The sequence below is a fragment of the Coptis chinensis genome, chromosome 6 (assembly GCF_015680905.1).
Source record: "Coptis chinensis isolate HL-2020 chromosome 6, ASM1568090v1, whole genome shotgun sequence".
NCBI classification, from domain to species: domain Eukaryota; kingdom Viridiplantae; phylum Streptophyta; class Magnoliopsida; order Ranunculales; family Ranunculaceae; genus Coptis; species Coptis chinensis.
In genome coordinates this window covers 69,091,835-69,112,445 of record NC_141461.1, presented here as the reverse complement: position 1 = coordinate 69,112,445, position 20,611 = coordinate 69,091,835, and positions in this window count along the sequence as shown.

The following is a 20,611-nucleotide window of genomic DNA, read 5'->3' as shown; positions in this document are numbered from 1 at the left end:
TGTCCTGCACCCCTATCCTTATATAGATACTTGTAGGCAGATTTCACTGTAAATCTCCCAGACTTCTCTCCACTCCAGACCATCCTGTCCTTTCCAAGTCCCAGAGGTCTGATCATAACCTCCTTGATTCTTGCAACAAGGAAAGGAGGGAAGAAACCTTGTAGCTTGGCCTCGTCCCAGCCAGTCCTATCCTCTAGAAACAGGTCAGCCACATGAAGGTCTTCTAGTCTGGGATCCTCCACCCCTAACTCTCTCAGAGTCTGAGGTTTCCCATTACAGATCACCCAAGGGTCATCTAAAACAGAGGTGGAGTTTCCACTATGGATCCCCCAGACTAGATCTCCACTAATGAGATTGAAGGTGCTATGGATGCCTTTCCAAAAGAAAGAGGCATGCCCAGGTGGTTTCCAAACATCCCCTATCCAGTTTTTTCCATATATACTAGCAAGGGTCTTTGTCCAAATAGATTCAGTGTCAGTAGCAGCTTTCCAAGGGAGCTTGGCTAGCATAGCTACATTTATGTCTCTCATCTTTCTAAACCCCAACCCTCCTTCGGATTTAGTTTTACATAAGTTGTCCCACCCAATGGTGTGAACACTTCTTGAATTTTCAGTACCATGCCAAAAAAACTCTCTACATGCTTTGTCTATTTTGTTACTAGACATTGGGAGCATATAGGTAGACATGGCATAAAGAGGTGTGGCTTGTACCACAAACTGGATCATGGTAGCCCTTCCAGCCTGTGAGAGCACCTTAGCCTTCCAACCTTTTATCTTCCTATGGATTTTGTTGACTAAATAGTCAAAATCCTCAGCTTTTTTTTTTTAGAGCATTATAGGGATGCCCAAATATTTATCTTTTGGATCAAAAAGCCTCATCTTCCAGAACTTCTTTAACTTGATTTTATGACGTAGCTTGATGTTTCTGCTGAAAAACATGCTTGATTTGTCAAAATTGATCAGCTGACCAGAAGCAGCACAGTAGTCTTGGAGGATATCCACAAAATATTAGCTATTAACTCATCTTGTAAAGGGGCGTGGTATAAACCATGGTATAAAAAACCATGGTAAACGGATCCCTCCCCATATATATATACAGCCCGGCTCCTAAAAGGACCTTAAATAAGTGCCAAATCCAAAACAACCACAACTTCACCTACAAAATGATTTAAAACCTAATCTTTTATGCATATGATCTACTAACCATAAAGAACATCTCTATAAAAATTCAACTCGTTTGACAATTTTTAACATTGGCAAAAGATGATTACAAAAACTAGACATTTCTAGACCGTTAGATATTTTTCAAAAGTGGACAACAATTTTTATCTAAGTTAGAGGATATCAAACGAGCATAGAGGTGAAAGTGTAATTGTTGTTACTTATGGGAGTGTATTAAGAGCACTCTACAAGCGAGCTTTACCAAAAGAAAATTCTGTGGGCAAAGTACTGAATACCTCTGTGAATGTATTTAACTTATCAGATGAGGAGGATTGGGACATCCATTTTTCTGAAGAATGGCTTTGGAGGTGACAAGAATTCGGGTTAGTTCATATATGAGCCCTAGGCGAGAAAGTTGTGTTTTAGTTACTTGTATGCTACAATTGAATGGTAGGGATAAATGCAATGAAAGGACATTCTTCCTGTATAGCTTAGATCATACTAGAGTATTCAAATGTTTGTTTGTTTCAAATTTATTAAAAAAAAAAAAGTCTTTATACCAAACTCCCAACCATGACAGTGGGTGCAATCCAATTCAGTTTCTTATGTTATCTGCGAATGTTTATTCATTGTAGTCCTAAACTCCTAAACCACATGGCTTCCATTATCTTTGCAGTACCAGCAAACACCAAGGACTCATAACTTGTGAAACCCTTTGTGACAGTAAATTTGCTTTAGCATACTGCAAGAGGCACTTCCTCTCTTAGCACTAGAATGCAACTCACAAGTGTAAGGGTACACTGATTGTTCCCAGTGAAAACAATTCTTTTTGATGATTTGCATTAGCAAGTTCGCAGTTTTCAGCAAGAAGCATCAATGAACCTGCAGCACAGTTTACATTAAATTGTTGGAAATGTGAATGAATTTGTGTCCTCATGGGTTTGAACCCATGACCTTTTGTATCTACTACACTCTAATGTGGGGGGCTTTAGTCCCACATTGGTTACTAAACTTAAGACTCTTAAGTTTATATTGGTTGTGTCCTTATGGAGGGATAGTGTAGAGATATAAGGAGGTGCTCGCTTGGCACACAAGGCCTCCTTGGTTTGGGGGCTCGGGGAGGTGGGAGCTCGAGAAAACCTTAGTCTTGGCGTGTGCCCACACACGTCAGCGAGGGGTGCAAATCCACCCAATTGGGCTTCAGCGTGGGCGAAAGTAATCGGGCTTGTTTTGGTCTTCTTTCCAAAACTGAAATCAGAATTGATCTTTCCTTGATTCGAAGTCAAACAATAAAGGCAATAGCTTTGAAGTTGCGTTTTTCAGATCTATAAAACTAAGGTCTCTCTGTTTTAGAAAATACTGAAAACACAACATTATTTTCCTCCCGATTAAAAACTGGTCCGGGTATCTTTGAGGAGAGTTCTGCAGAGCGGGTGGTCATTTGGTGACACGCTCATCCACTGCCAGATCCGGGACGCGGAAGGTCGGCAAAAGCTACCATACCGGCGTTTTTTGTCTTAAGGAAATTGTGCCGAGCACAATCCTCAGTGATAAGTTTTACTTCCTTTCTTATTACTGTTTTTCGATACTAGACTCATACAATCTTAAGACGAAAAATCGATTGTCTAATAACGATCTGTTATTATCTAGTATTGTGCTCGTTGTTGTTAATACTGCTAAGATGGAAAAACCTAGTGGTAAGTCCATCCAAAACTGAGATTTTTTTGATGGCAGAAATTTTAAGTTTACCCGGATGAAAATGCGGTTTTATCTGACTACTCTGAAATTGGTTGAATAGATTTCGATTGTGAAACCCGTTTACAATGAAAATGAAGATGAACCTGGTCGTTCTGGTGGTGTGGAGAGATGGGAAAAGAAAGACTATCTATGTAGAAATTATATACTTGATTGTCTTTCCCTTGATTTGTATGATGTTTATCTTTGTGGTAATGATCAAGCATGAATTGTGGAGTTTACTTGATAAGAAGTATGCCAACAAGATGCAGGTTCTAAGAAGTTTCTTGTAGGAAAGTTTACGGAATTCAAGATGGAAGATGGGAAATCTGTTGTTTCTCAAGTGGAGGAGCTGCAAATAATTATTCATGAGATTTTGGGGGAAGGTTATAAAATCTGCAAAGGCTTCGGGTTGCTTCCATCATTGAGAAACTCCTTCCTCGTGGAAGGAGTACAAAAAACAGTCTCAAACATAAGAAGAAAGAGATGACACTAGAAGATCGATCGTCAACCTTCGGATCGAGGAGGATAACAGGAAGAATTTGAACTCAATGTGGAGACTTCCAGAAATGAAGAGCTAAGGCTAACTTGGTGGTGGAAGGTAACGCTGCTAGTTCTTCTAAGTCTAAATCAACTAAATTCCCCGCCAAAAAAAAACAAAATGCGAACAGAATTAAACAGTCCAAACCCCACTTTAAAAAGAAACCTTACAATCCTGAAATTCATTGCTATGTTAATGCGGATCTCGAGGTCATATAGCCCCGGATGTAAATTCAAAAAGGTCCAAATGATGGGAAGAAAGACAAGGCACAAGCAAATGTAGTTCAGGATGGTAACTTTTCTGCTGTGGTTACTGAGGTTAACTTGGTGAGTAACATGACTGACTGGTGGGTAGACACTGGGGCTACCAAACACATCTGTGGCACTAAAAGTGCATTTGCGTCCTTCACTCCTCTGGGAGAAGGAGAAAGTCTGTTCATGGGTAACTCATCTGCTTCTAGAGTTGAAGGAAAAGGGACTGTTAATTTGAAGTTCACTTCTGGAAATGTTCTTAATTTGAAGGATGTTCTTTATGTTCCTGATATTAGGAAAAATCTGGTTTCTGGTTCCCTTTTAAGTAAGAAGGGGTTCAAACTTGTCTTTGAGTCAGACAAATTTGTTCTGACTAAGGGGGGAGCCTTTGTGGGTAAAGGTTATTTAGATGAAGGCTTGTTTAAGCTCAATGTAACTGATTTTGATTTAAATAAAGCATCTACTTCTTCTTATATGGTTGAGTCATTTGATGCGTGGCATAGTAGACTTGGACACGTTAATAATGTTTCAATTAAAAACTCGATGCATCTAGGTAACATATCCAAGAATACTATTTCTGAAAATAAGAGATGTGAAGTATGTGTAGAATCTAAATATGCTAGGAAACCTTTCAAAAGGTAGAAAGAAACACGAGAGTTTGGCATTGATTCACACTCGACCTATGTGATCTTAAAGGTTACATGACTAGAGGAGGTAATAAATATTTTGTTACATTCATTGATGATGCTTCACGTTCTGTCATGTTTATCTTCTTAAGAGTAAGGATGATAGCCTAGCTAAATTTATTTCCTTTAAAACTGAAGTTGAGAACCAGTTAGACAAGAAAATAAAATAGTTAGGTCGATAGAGGAGGTGAATATTCCGGTCCTTTCAATAAATTTTGTGAAAATAATGGTATTGTACATGAGACGAATTGCCCTTATGCTCCCCAATCAATGGGATAGCAGAGAGGAAAAATAGGACTCTCAAAGATATGATCAATTCAATGATCAATAGCTCCGGGGCTTCTATGAACCTATGGGGGAGGCTTTGCTAACGGCTGTTATATTCGGAATAAGATACCTTTTAAAGACACAGGATAAAACTCCATATGAGATGTGGAAAAATAGGACACCGACTTATAGATTCTTTAAAGTGTGGGGGTGTTTGGCTAAGGTATCTATACCAACACCCAAGAGGACTAAACTTGGCCCTAAAACTGTAGATTGTGTCTTTATTGGGTATGCCTGAGAATAAGTGCCTCTGGTTTTAGTCTTCAAATCTAAAAATAAATTTGTTGATGATAATACCATTATGAGTCTAGGGATCTTTGTCTTTTTGAGGATAAATTCCCATTTATTGAGAGATCGGGGAGGGACTCGAAGTTCTTCTACACTTGCTCTAGAGTTCGAGAAGATTCTTTCTTGAAGATGAAATTGAACTTCGGGGAGGAGCAAAAGACCTAGGACTAACACCTCTTTTGGACCTGATTTCCTTACTTTCTTAGTAGAGGAGGATCCCTCAGACCTATTCGAGAGGCCATGTCATCTTCCGATGCGATTTTTTGGAGAGAGGCCATTCTAAGTGAATATGAGTCCATTATAACCAATAACACAAATTTTGGTTTCGTTGCCCCCGGTTGTAAAACTATTGGGAATAAATGGTTATTTAGAAAGAAACTTAAAATGAGATGGATCCATTGATAAATATAAAGCGAGATTAGTAGCAAAAGGCTATAAAACGAGAGAAGGGTTTGATTTCTTTGATACCTACTCTCTCGTGACAAGGATTACATCTATCGAATGTTAATAGCCTTTTGCTTCTTTTCGTAATCTCGTAATTCACCAAATGGACGTTAAAAGCGGCATTTCTAAATGGGGAATTACAAGAGGAGATATATATGGATCACCCGAGGAAGGGTTTGTCTTAGAAGGCCTTGAGAGAAAAGTTTGTAGGCTAAAGAAATCTCTTTACGGTCTCAAACAAGCTCCTAAACAATGGCATGAGAAATTTGATAGTGTGCTAATCTCTAATGGTTTTAATATTAATGAGGCAGATAAATGCATTTATTGCAAATTTGAGGAACAATCTGGTGTAATTATCTTTTTTATATGTGGATGACATGTTGATCATTGGAACCGGTTTAGAGACCGTCAATAAGACTAAATCTTTTTGAGTAAGCATTTTGACATGAAAGATTTGGGTATAATGATGTCATTCTTGGCATTAAGATAGTGTATAATTCTGATGGAATTACTTTGTCTCAATCTCATTATGTAGAGAAAATGCTTAAAAGATTTAATCAATTTATTTGTGTACTGAGAACACCATATGATCCTAGTATACATTTGACAAAAATACTTTGGATTAGGTGTATCTCCTTTAGAGTTTTCTAGGGTTATAGGTAGTCTCATGTATCTTATGAACTGCACTAGACCGACATAGCTTACGCCGTGAAAGCAAACTTAGTAGATACACCATGTGGCCAATGAGCATTGGGATGCTCTTATCGAGTATTGAGATATTTGAAATATACTTCAAATTATGGTGTTCATTATGGCAGATATCCACCGCGGCTTTGAGGGTACTGTTGATGCCAATTGGATTGCCGATTCTCGGGAATCTAAATCCACTAGTGGTTATGTGTTCACTATGGCGAGGGGTGCGGTGTCTTGGAAATCATCTAAGCAAACTTGCATTGCCCGCTCCACTATGGAATCGAGTTTATAGCTTTAGACAAAGCTAGTGAGGAAGCAGAGTGGATCGGGAATTTTTTGATGGATATCCCCGCTTTGGCCTAAATTCCACTGTCTCTATTCACTTTGTGATAGCCAAGCTGCTATCTTGAGGGCCAAAAATACTTCCTATAATGGGAAATCTCGGCGAAGACATATGCTTGTCGCGACAGTTGTTAAGAGATGGGATCATAGCTATTGACTTTGTGAGGTCAAAAGAAAAGTTGATCCTTTAACTAAAGGCCTAGCTAGAGTCGGTTTTAGTACATCGTCGAGGGATGGGGCTAAAGTCTATTAAAGACTAATTGCCTATTTAATTAAATCACCGATAACCGACACCCAACCTTCGTGGAATGGAGATCCGGGGATCAAGGTTCAATGGGGAAACAAGTTATCTGGCATTGATTTGTGGGGTACTACACCTAGAGTGAAAACTCTGTACCCATCCCTATGATGTAGTAGTACCTTCGTATCATTTAAAGGATGAGTGAATACTCTTAATGCTTTCTATAGCTGGTTTTTATTGGGGTGTAAAGATCTGATACACTCTCGATAGAGGCACCTATATGAGTGAGGAAGTAAAAGCCGCTTCCTATGAGAACTTATAGGCTTGTTCTCTAGAGCACTCATGAAACCTGGGAAGCTCATGGGAGCAACAACCAGGGAACTCTATGATGATTTTTGAAGTTATGTGTGTTACCCATTGACTAGGCTTACATATAGGTTGAGCAGTTCAAGACCTAAGGTCACCGGGTCAACTAGTAATCCCGACAGACAAACACCAAGCGAAGGTTCAAGTCGTATGACACCTTGACCCATTCATAACTTCTTCATACTCCGGACATTCTTGTTTTGTTTTTCTTTTCTTACGTTTCTTAATAATTCCATTCATGTGGGGGATTGTTGGAAATGTGAATGAATTTGTGTCCTCATGGGTTTGAACCCATGACCAATATCTACTACACTCTAATGTGGGGGCTTTAGTCCCACATTGGTTACTAAACTTAAGACTCTTAAGTTTATATTGGTTGTGTCCTTATGGAGGGATAGTGTAGAGATATAAGGACAGCACACAAGGCCTCCTTGGTTTGGGGGCTCGGGGAGGTGGGAGCTCCAGAAAACCTTAGTCTTGGCGTGTGCCCACACACGTCATGAGGGGTGCAAATCCACCCAATTGGGCTTCAGCGTGGAGCGTGTCTTGGGTCTTCTTTCCAAAACTGAAACTGTAACAGTCTTTCCTTGATTCGAGTCAAACGATAAAGGTTGCGTTTTTTCAGATCTATAAAACTAAGGTCTCTCCTGTTTTAGAAAATACGAAAACACAACATTATTTTCCTCTGATTAAAAAACTGGTCTGGAGTATGCTGAGAGTTCCTGCAGAGCTGGTCATTGGCTGGTGACACGCTCATCCTTCAGATATCACGGGAGACGAAGGCTTTGGCAACTACCATACCGGCGGCGTTTTTCGTCTTAAGGAAATTGTGCCGAGCACAATCCTCAGTGATAAGTTTTACTTCCTTTCTTATTACTGTTTTTCGATACTAGATTCATACATAAATCACTATCAATTATTTTAGAATGAGTCCCAACGGGTGCCCTTGAGTCTTCATCCCCTTCTTATACTTATTTTCTGTGTCAGATTTAACCAGTACCACAAAATTGAAGATGACCTGCCGAAAACATTAAAAATAAGAAATGCCTGAATTATGAAATACACTCGTAATAAAACAAAATATTCATTCAATGAACATGCTTTTACAGAGGCAGTTTACATTATGTGTTCCAGATAAATAAGAAGATAGTGAACGGAACTGTCTAGTCGAGTTATTTCCATACAAAGTTGTTTTGATTCCGACAAAAAATACTAAAAACATTTGGGGTGCTCTTAACGACTAGCATGACTCAATAACAACTAGTGGGTGGTTGGACTTGAGAACCATGTTGACAGGAAGTACAGTTTGTTGACTGTGTTAAGGGCACTTGTAATGTATGCCAAAGATCTAAGCAAGAAGTATCTGCAAGACAAATGTAAACCATTAGGTAAATGAAGAAGAAAGGTTCAAGATACAAAAGTCTAATATCTGAAAACATTCAAAACCTATCCCATTCCTAGAAAAATGAATGTAAATTTGAAATCCATACTGAGTGATTGATGTGCACCCAACTAAGTCCATGATCAAGATTGCGTTAAAAAGGACCAATCCAAACATAAGGTTTGTCTACCCGTATTGAAAGCCGTCCAATAAGGTTTGTTATGGTTTATTTACATTTTATTTCGTATGAAAAACAACTGCCTTTGAGGGGAAAAAACAGAAAAAACAGAACAAAAGGAAGAAATATGTATATGTATTTATCTAGTATAGACCTAGAGTGGGACATTATTTATTAGTATAGATGAAATATTTATTTGAATAAAACAGAAAATGGACTAAAAACTGACCTTAAGTTGGGTTCAACATGAAAGCAATTCAGCGATAAAAGAGTTTATATCACCTGTATTTCACAACTATGTATGCAAAACTCGAGTTCTTGTACAGTCTTACTTTTTCTGGATGGATTTATAAGATAACAATATCAATTAAGGTATCCAATAAACCAGTAAGATCATTGTCACAATGTAGAATATCTACATTCTTTTACATAAGAGAATAGTTTTCCTTACATAATCAAAGTTATTCTTTTACACTATCGTCTAAGCTGATGTATGCATGCATGTTCTTGTCAGCTATCCATAAGATCAGATGTTCGCAACCAAAATGAACAACATACAGAGAAGTCCTCAGATCAGTCTTTTTAAGCTTGGTTTTTGAATGAAATTGTGGTATTACAACCTCGTTTAATAATATGCAACTGCGAGTCTGCGACGTTATGTAACAATCCTGAATTGGGTTTAGTTCCATATTGGTTAGGAAGTCGTCTTGGATCCCGGTTGTATTGGATCGACTACTACTTATTAATGTCGAGACCTATTAAGTGAAAACTATACACCCATTTGGACCTGGGCTTTTGGGTGACGTAAGTGGAGACAGTATTGGCATTGTTTGAATATGTCGTAGTAGGGTTGTTGAGGCGTTTTGAGTTAAAACCTCACAGTCCCACACCCATGGTTGGACAGACTTTAGATCTGGGCCTTTTAATTAAGTAATTAATTAACTTATTGGGATTGTACATAGTAGGCCCAACTCGGTGGGCTAGTTTAACTCAAATTAATAGAGTCCTGTTTTGGAGAGAGAACTAGTAGATTATATAAATAGAAGTTTAGGGTGTGTTTGTTTAGTGGCAAACCTCTAGTGGGAAAATATTAGATTTGCCAGCATTTTCCCACTAGAGTTTTGCCAGGCTAATTTGTAGTGGGAAAATTTTAGTTTGCCAGTGTTTGTTTGCAAAAATTCATAGTGGGAAATTATAAAATTTGCCAGTTTTGCCAGCGTTTGTTTACATGGTTTTTTTTTTTTTTTTTCCGTGGCAAATGATTTTTTAACTTTTTAGAAATATTATTTTTTTTGGTTTCCAAACTCAATGAAATATAAAAATAGAAAGAACATTGAATTCCAACTACGTGAACTTTCAAAGTATGGCGGGTGAACAAACACCTCCATTGGAGAAACAAATTCAAATTCCAATATCCCGACTGCTCAATAAACATCATCACACCACTAACATACTACAATATTTCTACAACACCATTTCATTAACTCATCATCTTGATACATCACCAAGGATCATCAACTATTGCAAAGATGGAACTACCAAATTAAACAAGTAAATTGGACAATTCAAAACCTAGTCCAACATAAGAATTTTAAAAACCAAACATCCCATTAAATTAAATGCTTGAAACCTCTACTCACATATGCAAAACATGGAATACCAAACTGAAAAAAAGAGCTCCTCAGTAGATGTAACGTAACACCAAACTTGCAATGCAACCAAATAGGCAAAGAAGAATAAAGACGTAGCACCCAACAAAGACACAACAACACCACCACCCAAAGACCTTGCAACAAAGCGAAAGACACAGCCCCAATAGCAAAGCTAGCGGTAGCACCCAAACACCTTGCAGTTAGTGAGCACGCAAAGACCCAACACACATGGAAGAAGAAGAAGCAGGACTCCAAAGACGCTAATAATACCCCAAAGACGCAAGAACCCCAACACCTTTGCAAAGAAGAAGACCTTCCACTAGCACCCCAAAGACGCTAAAGAACACCCAAAGACCTTGCAAAGTGGCAACAACACCCACCCAACCATCTAAACCAACCTGCACACAAACACTCCACCCAGCAACAACAACACACTACCCAGCACACACTCACACACACCACACTCGCACACACTCACCACAACACACAACACCACAGTCACACACACACACACTCACCACCCAACGCCCACTCGCACACATAACACCACAGTCACACCCAGCACACACTCACCAAGACACACAACACCACAGTCACACACACCACACTTGCACACACTCACCACAACACACAACACAACAGCCACACACACACACTCACCACCCAGCACACACTCACACACACCACACTCGCACACATAACACCACACTCACACACACTCACCACACACGCACACACTCACACACAGCACACTCGCACACACACTCGCACACAACACTACAGTCACACACACACACTCACCACCCAGACACAACACCACAGTCACACACACACACTCACCACCCAGCACTCACCACCCAACACACAACATCACGGCCACACACACACACTCACCACCCAAAGACACACACTCACACACACCACGCTTTGGTCACACACACACACACTCACACACACTACCACCACCACCACCTACACACACTCACCACACTCATCACACTACCACCACCACCAGCACACACACACTCATCGTCATAATATCGAATAGTTCAACCAAATCTACAAGCCTTGTTCAACATACACTATTTTCAGTAAAATCAAAATCAAAACCAAACCAAACCAAATAATACCAATTATAGTGAGAACGAAATCAAAACCCCAAAAAAGAAATCAAACCCAAAATCATACCTGATGGCAACGAGTTGGCGAGAGCTAGAGAGAGATTACAAGAAGAAACCACCAAATCGAGAAAAAGAAAAAAAAAACACAAAGGAGAAAATGAGAGAGAGATGCGAGAATGTAAAATTTACAACAAAACATGTCAAATTTTAAACTGTTGGTCGATTCAAAACAGATTGAATTGATTAAAGAGATTGTTAGTTTGAGTTATTTGATTTAGAAATTGAGTGAAGTGAGAGATGAGAGAGATTACTTGTCGAGACACGAGATGCAAGCGCAGAGAAGGAGATGAGTGTGATAGATTGATGGTGGCAAATGTTTTGGTCATAGTGGGAAAATTTGTTGATTTTCATGCCGGCAAAAAGAGTTTAGGGGGAGGTGGATTCTATTTTCTCACTTCTAGTGGGAAAATTTTGTTTGCCGGCAAATAGGGAATAGTGTTTGCCACTACCCTTAAATGCAGCCAAACACTGGCTAATGGTGCATCTAGTGGGAAAATAAAATTTGCCACCCCCATTTGCCACTAAACAAACACAGCCTTAGGTCTACATTTGACGAGATAACATAAAATAAAAATAGAGGGAAAATAGCTTTGGCTGCAGGGAAGGAGGCTAGTGTTGGGTGTGCATGTGTTTAGAGTATTTGCTTTGGTTCTGGGTATCAGTAAAAAAGCAAATACGTACTTGCTGTCTTTCTTTCCTAATTTAAGATTATCAATTTTTGGTACCTTCATATTTGTTGACGTGTTGTGTGTGGTTAAATTTACTAAAATAGTACTGTAGTAATTATGTACTCTCTCTTTGATTCTTTTGTGTCAGATTACTATGTCAAACACTTTTGGTATATACATATTCTTAGATTGTAGTATCTGTCCTGTTGTGTGTATATATATTAGGCTATATTTTGCTATGCTCTCTTTTACATGTGCGGTTGATAATATTACCTTTCCAAGCTTTTTGTTTTATATGAAAATCTATTGTACATGCTAGTTTATGTATGCATGGTGGACTCCAAGTACATCTCTAGTTACGGTTCACTTATTTGCATGATTATGCTTATGTCACTTACTACATAAATACTATGCCATGATTATCTACATACTTTGTTGACTTTAAAAAGAATTTGTGTTGTTTCGTCACATACTGAAAAAGAGAATTTATTATAAGTTTTGCTCATAATAATATATTAGGTAGAGTCAAAATACTAGCTTTGCTATTTTAAGAAGTGGATGTATATAACGTATGTATAGACTGTATTATAAGATATTTGTACGTATATCTTTACACCTATTGTATATAAGAATTAGAAACGTATGTTTCTTGGTTTGCATTGTGAAAGTTAGGTGCTCGTTGTTGTCAGTTTGGGATCTATATATTCTGATTATGTGTGATGCTAGACATTGTTTCTAGCAAGTTTGTAATAATGGATATTCATTTATAAGAAAATTGGTAATGGGAAACAGTTCGCCGTATTACTCAACCAAATGATAGCATGAGTTGGCATGCTCTGGACACGACTTTTTATGAGAACAGTTGGGGGTATTGTGTAATTTTTCCAAAACCATGTAAAATGAAAGAGAAAACCTTAATTAATATTTCAAATTGTGTGTTTTAGTTACGAGTAAATTTAGTGCATGCTCATCTCGTTCTTGTTTATTGGCTTCCTGTTATACCACATGCTATTTTAACACATGTAAGAGTTACTGATAATTCTTTTGTAAGTGTATTTTAGTTATTTCCTTTGGATTTAGAACAGAAAATTTTTTGGCCGTTAGAAAAAAATGGGGTATTCACTGTCAAATCTATTTACAGTTGGTTTCTGAGTCAATCTCAGAATTGTAGCCTTACCAGGTCTATGGTATCTGTTAAAACTATGTGGAGTCATGTTTGGAACACTAAAACTCCTCATCGTATTAAGCTCTTCATGTGGAAGCTGCTTAATGGTATTTTGCCTACTAGGAAGTTGTTATTTGAAAAGCATGTATGTTCTGTTTCCATCGCCCTCGTTGTCGTCGGTGTGTGAGAGTTTAGAGCATGCTATTTTTAGCTGCCCTAGTCTTGATAAGATTTGGTTCGCTTCCCCCCTTGCCATGCGTTTCCAAATTTGGCCTCCCAACTTTTCTGTCTCTGATGTGGTTAGAAAAGTTATCTCCAATGGTCACTCAAAAGATAGCATTATTCATAATTTATCTATTCTAGCATCTATCGCATACATGATTTGGTTAGATAGAAATTCTATGGTTTTTGATCCTCATTATAAGGCCATTTCTCATACTCAGATGCTTAAGCAAGCACTTAGGAGTATTATTCCAAACACTCCTCCTATAGTTTTGAAGTATTTGATTCCAGAAGGGCATGTTTCTGAGCTTTTTATGCTTGCTTGTGATGGCAGTTTTGACCCCATCTCTTTGCAAGCTGGTGTAGGCTATACAATGAATAGATGGAATTGATATTTGCTATGCAGAAGCAAGCCCGTCAGAGCAGGATCACCGAAGAGGCAGAGTCGCAAAAGCAAAAACCGGATTGGAACAAGCCCGTCCGCCTAAGTGTTAGCAAAGTGGTCGTCGTTCGATAATAAGAGCATTCGAATGGAGTATCGCCAGATGTTTCTTGGTCTTCGATTTGGAATTTTGCAAGAGATACATCGCCTCAAAACTAGTTTCAGCCAGTAAAATTGTCTTTTGTCCTAGAGAGTCGATCAAACATGCCCATCTTATGGCAAAGATCGGCCGCCTAATCTGGTCGATAGTATGTAACAGCCAAGTTCCTACGGCAAAGGAAACTTGGGTTCTATGATGTCCACCATGTCCGCATTTAACTTTTTGCTCTTGGTTAATGGAAAGGAAAGTTTGTGCAAAAAAAAAAAAAAAAAAAAATATTTAGATTTATTCATCTACTCTTGCTTAGCGTCTTCTTGTTATCACATGTTATTCTAACACGTATATAAGTGTTATTGGTAATTCTTTTGTTAGTATTTACGCCCCTTATTTAGCCACTGGAACGCGTCTTTAGAGCCTTGGCATGATCTGGCGTCCACACAAGTCTTAACTTAGTTGTTTTTGTTTTAAACATTATCTTTTTCCACTTTAAGAAAAATTACGTGTCAAGTTATTTTTTTTTTTCCGACAAGTTGTAATAAGCTATTTATTTATCAAGATTTTGGTGTTATATTTCGATTGTTAATGAAAGTATTTTTTATCCATTTTGTATTTTAAACGTCTTTAACTTTAAGTAAACCTGGAATGTCCCAAGCTTTGTATACTTTTTCCTATAGTCTCAAGATATAATCCTAGAAGTTAGACTGGCCGGCTAATAGCTGAAAATATATTTTGGGGCGTCAAATCTATAACGATGCCGATACTGTCCCCACTTACGTTACACAAAGGCCTAGGTCCAAACCTTGTCCAACCATGGGTGTGGGGTTTAACTCAAAAGGTCTCGATATTAGTAAGTGATAGTTGATCCAATATAACCATGATCCAACGCGACTTCCTAACCGATGTAGACTAAACCCAATTCAAGATTGTCACAATCCCACTACCTTAGGAGAGAGTCGTCCTCGGCTCTAATACTACTGTAACAACCATACTACCACATACTCAAACAATACTGATACTGTCCCCACTTACGACACCCAAAGGCCAGGTCCAAAGCTTGTCCAACCATGGGTGTGGGGTTTTAACTCAAAAGGAATTAAGTGGTAGTCAATCCAATATAACCAGGATCCAAGACGATTTTCTAACCGATATGGGACTAAATCCAATCCAGAATTGTCACACATTAACAATGACATCATAGTCAAATAGTGGTGAAAATATGTTTCAGAATTTTTTCCTTTATCAAGACAAATCCTATTAGAAATGGTAGCACGACCTAAATGAGAAATACGAGAGAAATCACCATTTTGGTAATCGAATAGGTTGAGTGGGTGAGATAGGTAGAACATTAGACAAAGAATGAATAGATGATGTAATGTGATCAGATGCACCAGTGTCAATAACCCATGAAGATGTTGATGATTTTGAACAAGTAAAATTACCTACGAGGTTAGCAGTGGGTTGATAGTTGTTCAGATTGAGGAATGAAATCAACTGCTGATATTGTTCTGGCGTGAGACTAGGCACTACAGATTTTGTGGATACTTGTTTGATGGAGAAGCATCAGTGAAAGCAGGTGAAATAGCAGAGTTGGCCTGCTTGGGCGGAAAACCATGAAGTTTGTAGCATCTGTCGATTGTGTGTCCAATTATGTGACAATGGTCACACTAGTATTGAATTTTACCCTTATTACCATTTCATTGAGATGTTTCTTGAGCAGGTGGAGGGCGATATTTATCTTGAACAGAGCTACTAGAAGTACCTTTAGAAACATCCAAAGCAGCATATTCTGGTTGTGTATGTGGGGCAACATGAATCTCACGTTACCTTTTGTAAAGGTTATATTTGGTTTACCTTACAGATGTAGGCAATCTTGGGAGAGAAATGTGTTTGTGGGATTGAATTGACCGAGTTCATTTGGACGAACTGCCTACGTATCAAGTTCTCTCTGCTGGGGGGAGACTTGAATCAGGTCAAACATAGTTCCTCCTCTTTTTTATGTAGACAAAGGTGACCACGCCTCCTCCTCTCTTGCGTCAGGTCAAGTTCTGGACTTGATGACATTTAATGAACCATGAAGGCGTCCTGCAGTGGAGTAATGGCAAGCGTAGCTGAAGCTCTGGTCTTGATGGTGCCAGGTGCAACATACGTTACTAGCCGTTAGGGTGCTGGCTAGAGTTAGTGTTCTAGAAGCTTGACGTTCTTGACGCGGGCGCTCTGGGAGAAGGACGTTCGGGGTGCTAATGAGGTAGCTTAATCTGTATGAACTGGTCATCAGCGACCTGGACGTGTGGATGAGTGTGATCATCCTGGTGTGCTGGACACGTGACTAATATTCAATGGAAGTGTATATTACTCCCTCACACAACCCCTCTCAGTAGGTCGTTAAGTACTGGATAGTGATTTGGTGAGAGATTTAAGTTGGCACGTGGGACGATTGATTTGAAGGGTCGCAAGCTAACCGCCTCGTTTTGTGGAGCGACATGGCATGTTAGGTTTGAATACATGATTGTGTTTATTTGGGAAACGGACCGGTGGCTTGCAATATACGCCTGGAGAACTGAGGAGTTTCTCATTGCATCCTTTGAGTTCAAGAGGCTAAGGTTAGTTTCTGCCATTTTCCTTTGTGCTTTTCTCTCTTTTGATTCTTGTTTTCCGTTGAGTTCGTTAGGTTTAGCTGTAGTTACTTGTTGTCGTGAACTTGTATTAGAAGAGGAAGTATGTCTGATTCAGGTGATGAGATTCAAGAAGTTTCATTGAGTGAGGAAGTTGAAGGTGTTGGTTCTGACTCTGTGGTCGCTGTGGCGAGCAGTTCTGGTAATAGATTTTCGTCATCCTCTAGTGGTTTACTACCTAGGGTATTAGATAAGCGTGCTGCTAAAGCTTTTCTAGAGTTAAGGGAAGCTTATGATATATATGTAAGCGACCTGGAGATACACGAACTTGGGGAGGATGCAAACGTGTTTAGCAACGGTTACATACTGCTAGGGTTTGGGGTAGTTGTCTGTGAGGGGAAGTTACGAGCTGGTATGAGGATACCGCTCTCGAAACTTACTTGCAGTTTTTTGAACTTTTGTAAAAAGCGCCATGCTAGTTCGTTGGCAACACCTGGCGGTTGCTTAGAGTTTTCGATCTTTTAAACGATAGCGGGGAGTACCGTATTGAGGTTGTTGATATTCTTGAGCACTTCGTTGTGAAGCAAACTCGTGCCAATAATTTCAGTTTGCAGACGAGGACGAGGAAGTCGAGCGTTCTGGATGGTGTGAGTAACGAGCCTTGGGAGAGAAGGTCGTTACCGTTAATTGGAAATTTTTGCGCTAGTGGGTTTGGAGTGCAAACAAGGGTTTGCAATTTTTTTGGTATGTTTTGGTATCCTTTGGTGTATATTAAGCAATATTTGTTGTACTGAATTGACGTCGGGTTTGTTTGTTTTGCAGAGGTCGTTATTACAAGGCGAACAGGCCGTGGTGTGATTGAGAAGTTCGCTAAGCTTAGACGAGCTAAGAATCAGGAGAAACTGCTCGAGGTAGCGACCTACTTTGTGGAAAGGGGAGGTCATCATATAAGGCTGAAGAGGAGGAGGCAAAAGAAAAGAGCTTGTGGTCAGGCTGATAGTGAGTCTTCTAATGAACTTGTCATGAAGAGGGAAGAGAGTGGCATTGTAACTAGGGATGCTAGGAATAGGAGCCGAAGTGGGCCGGTGAGGTCTGTAAGTGGTGGTGGGACTTCTGGGGGGTGATGGTGGTGTAACCAAGCATTTTGGTGGGAAGGGTCACCACCTTGGTTCTGAGCCTACTTCTCGGGAACACACCCGGAGGCGTGGGCCTGCATTGGTTGATATAGACGAACTTAGTGTGCCAGTTCGTGAACCAGGAAGTTTGTTAAAGAGGAAAGTTAGTGCTGATGATGATAGGACAGCCAAGGCAGCTCGTCTAGAGGGCATTATGAAGAGGGGATCGAATCATCATTCTATCGAGAGGATGACTGGGCGAACTGAGGGGGGTTCGAGTTCCCGGGGGAGGTCGTTCCAGAGGGTTGACTTGAAAGATGTGGATCTGAACTCCCTCGCAAATGAGAAAAATAGTGTTGTTGTTGCTGTTGTTCCGCTTGCTGGTAAAGGCAAAGAAAAATCTTTGAGTAAGGGAGGTGCTAAGACTTGTTCTGGCAAGGGAAAGGGTTGTGCCCTTGAGAAGGGGGTCTCCTATGTCAATCGACCGATTAATGGTGAGACTTCGAAGACGTCCGAAGCTCGATCAGAAGCTTCCAGTCGGCTCCTATAGCGAGCTGCTTGTTGGATAGCATTGCTCTCAATGGAGATCGGCAGAACCTGGATGCCATGGGAGACCTTGCTGTGAATGTGAGGGCGATGGACCTTGGGTATTGTTTGGTAAGTGCTTATGTTACTTGTCTTTTTGTTGTGTATATGTAGAACGGTGTATTGATGTGTAAGTGTGTTGTTGCTTCGTAGGTACTATCTGGGTACCAGAAACTGAAAGAGCTGGCCATGATCACTGATGCTGAAAAGAGTGAACAAGAGAAGATGAAAGAAGAATTGGAGAACGTTCGTACCGTTCAAGTATCTCTCCAAGCTAGTTTTGACGAACTAAAGAAGCAGCACGATCAGGTTGCTTTGGAAAAAAATTCCTAGTGGGGGCGCTGGAGGAAGCGAATGACGAGGTGGCATTGTACACTAGGTACGTGGAGAAAGCAACAGTTGTAGCCAAGGCAGCAAAGGACGCTTATAATACTCTGTTTGGAGAGGCGACTAAGCTAGCCAAAGATTACAATGAGCTGGAGCAGAAATATCTTGCTTTACAGGAGGAACCAGAACGTGGGGCTCGAGGTGCAACAGTTATAGACGCACCTGGAGATGCTAGTACTGTTCTTCATGTATTTGAATGTATTGTTCTTGTGAATGACTGTCTCAGATCTAGCCTTGGATGCAGCCGCTTTAGATGTCGTACTGGAGCCCCTAGCCATTGAGAATTTGCCGAATGTTTCTTGAATCTTGTCAGCTTTGAGTGAGTGTTCTCTTAAAAGTCTGTTCGTCTTTGTTTTGTCTTTATAAGGGTTGTCTTGATACAATAGAGCTCGTTTTCTGGGCTTGCCTAGGTAGTTCGTCTTTTATGTTCGCTATAGCTTGGGCCACATACATTAAGAGCTGTTAACCTGGGGCGACCTAGGCAGCTTGCCTTTACTTTTTACTGTAATTTTGGTATTTGGACGAGCTGGTTTCCACATAAGTGGCAATTCGGTAGTTGTAAAGAACTGGTTTCCTGAGTATGTTCAGGCAGTTCGTATTTTGCACTTATAAAATGCATGTTTGCTTTGAAGTATTAGCTTTCTTTTGTCTAAATGTTTAGTGCGTGTTGTCTTGACATTTGAGTAGGAATTAAACCTAGAGATATATATCCCATTGTCTAGGAAGACTTAAGTGCCATAAAGCATTTGAGCTCGATTGAGCGTACTGCTCAAGAGAGCATTTTGAGTGTGCCATGGAACTTTCTGCCCTAAGTTGATCCTAGAGTTGTAGGTCTACAATGAGCGAGAAGCGTTGGAGCTATGAAGCCCTTGAGCTCGAGTGAGCATTTTAGCTTAAGTAAGCGTGGTGTTCTTAGAGAACGTTCTACACTGAGTTGACCCTAGAAGTATATGTCTCCAACTAGTGTGAATTGTTAAGCCTAAGTAGCATGTGAGCTGTGTAGCCCTGAGCTCGAGTGAGTATTTTATTGTGTTGAACGTTTAAGCTCTGAAAAGCGTTTAAGTTCAAATAATCGTTTGGCTCTTAAAGAGCGTTCTGTACTGAGTCGGTCCTAGAAGTATATGTCCCCAACTAGTGAGAAGTGGTAGTGTTATGTAGCCTTGAGCTCGAGTTAGCATTTTAGCACAGAGAACGTTTGAGCTCTTGAGAGCGTTTTAGTTCAAGTTAGCATTTTGCTCTCAGAGAGCAAGCTGTGCGTCTATTTCATAACATTGAGAGATTGTAGTGCATTTATGCAAAATAAAAACTATGTGTATAATGTTAAGAGTAAGAACTCATGGAAATGGAATTTTTTATTGATAAAAACATTTTTAACAAGAAAGTATTCCAAGGACGTGGTAATGTCTGTCCGTCTTGGGTTTTGATCCAATATGCTCCATTGCCAACGACTCATTCTACTATGTAAGGGCCTTCACATGTTGGTGCCAATTTCGAGTCATCCTTAGTCTTCTTCAAGACTAGGTCGCCAGGTTGGAAACTTCAAGAGTTAACTCGCTTGTTGTATGTCTTCCTCAGAGTTTGGTGGTAGGATGCCCACTCAAATGGCTACTAGGTCGCGTCGCTCTTCAAGTAAGTTGACCTCTCGAGCAAGAATGGAATCATTCTGACCAGATTCGACGATCTCAGATCTAGTCGTTGTAACTGTTAGCTCAATAGGAATGACGGCCTTGGTACCGTAACATAGTGAGAACGGTAACTCGCCTGTGCTAGAATGAGCTGTCATTCTATGAGCCCATAGGATGTTTTCTAGCTGCATTGGCCATTGGCTCTTATTCTTTTCAATCTTTTTC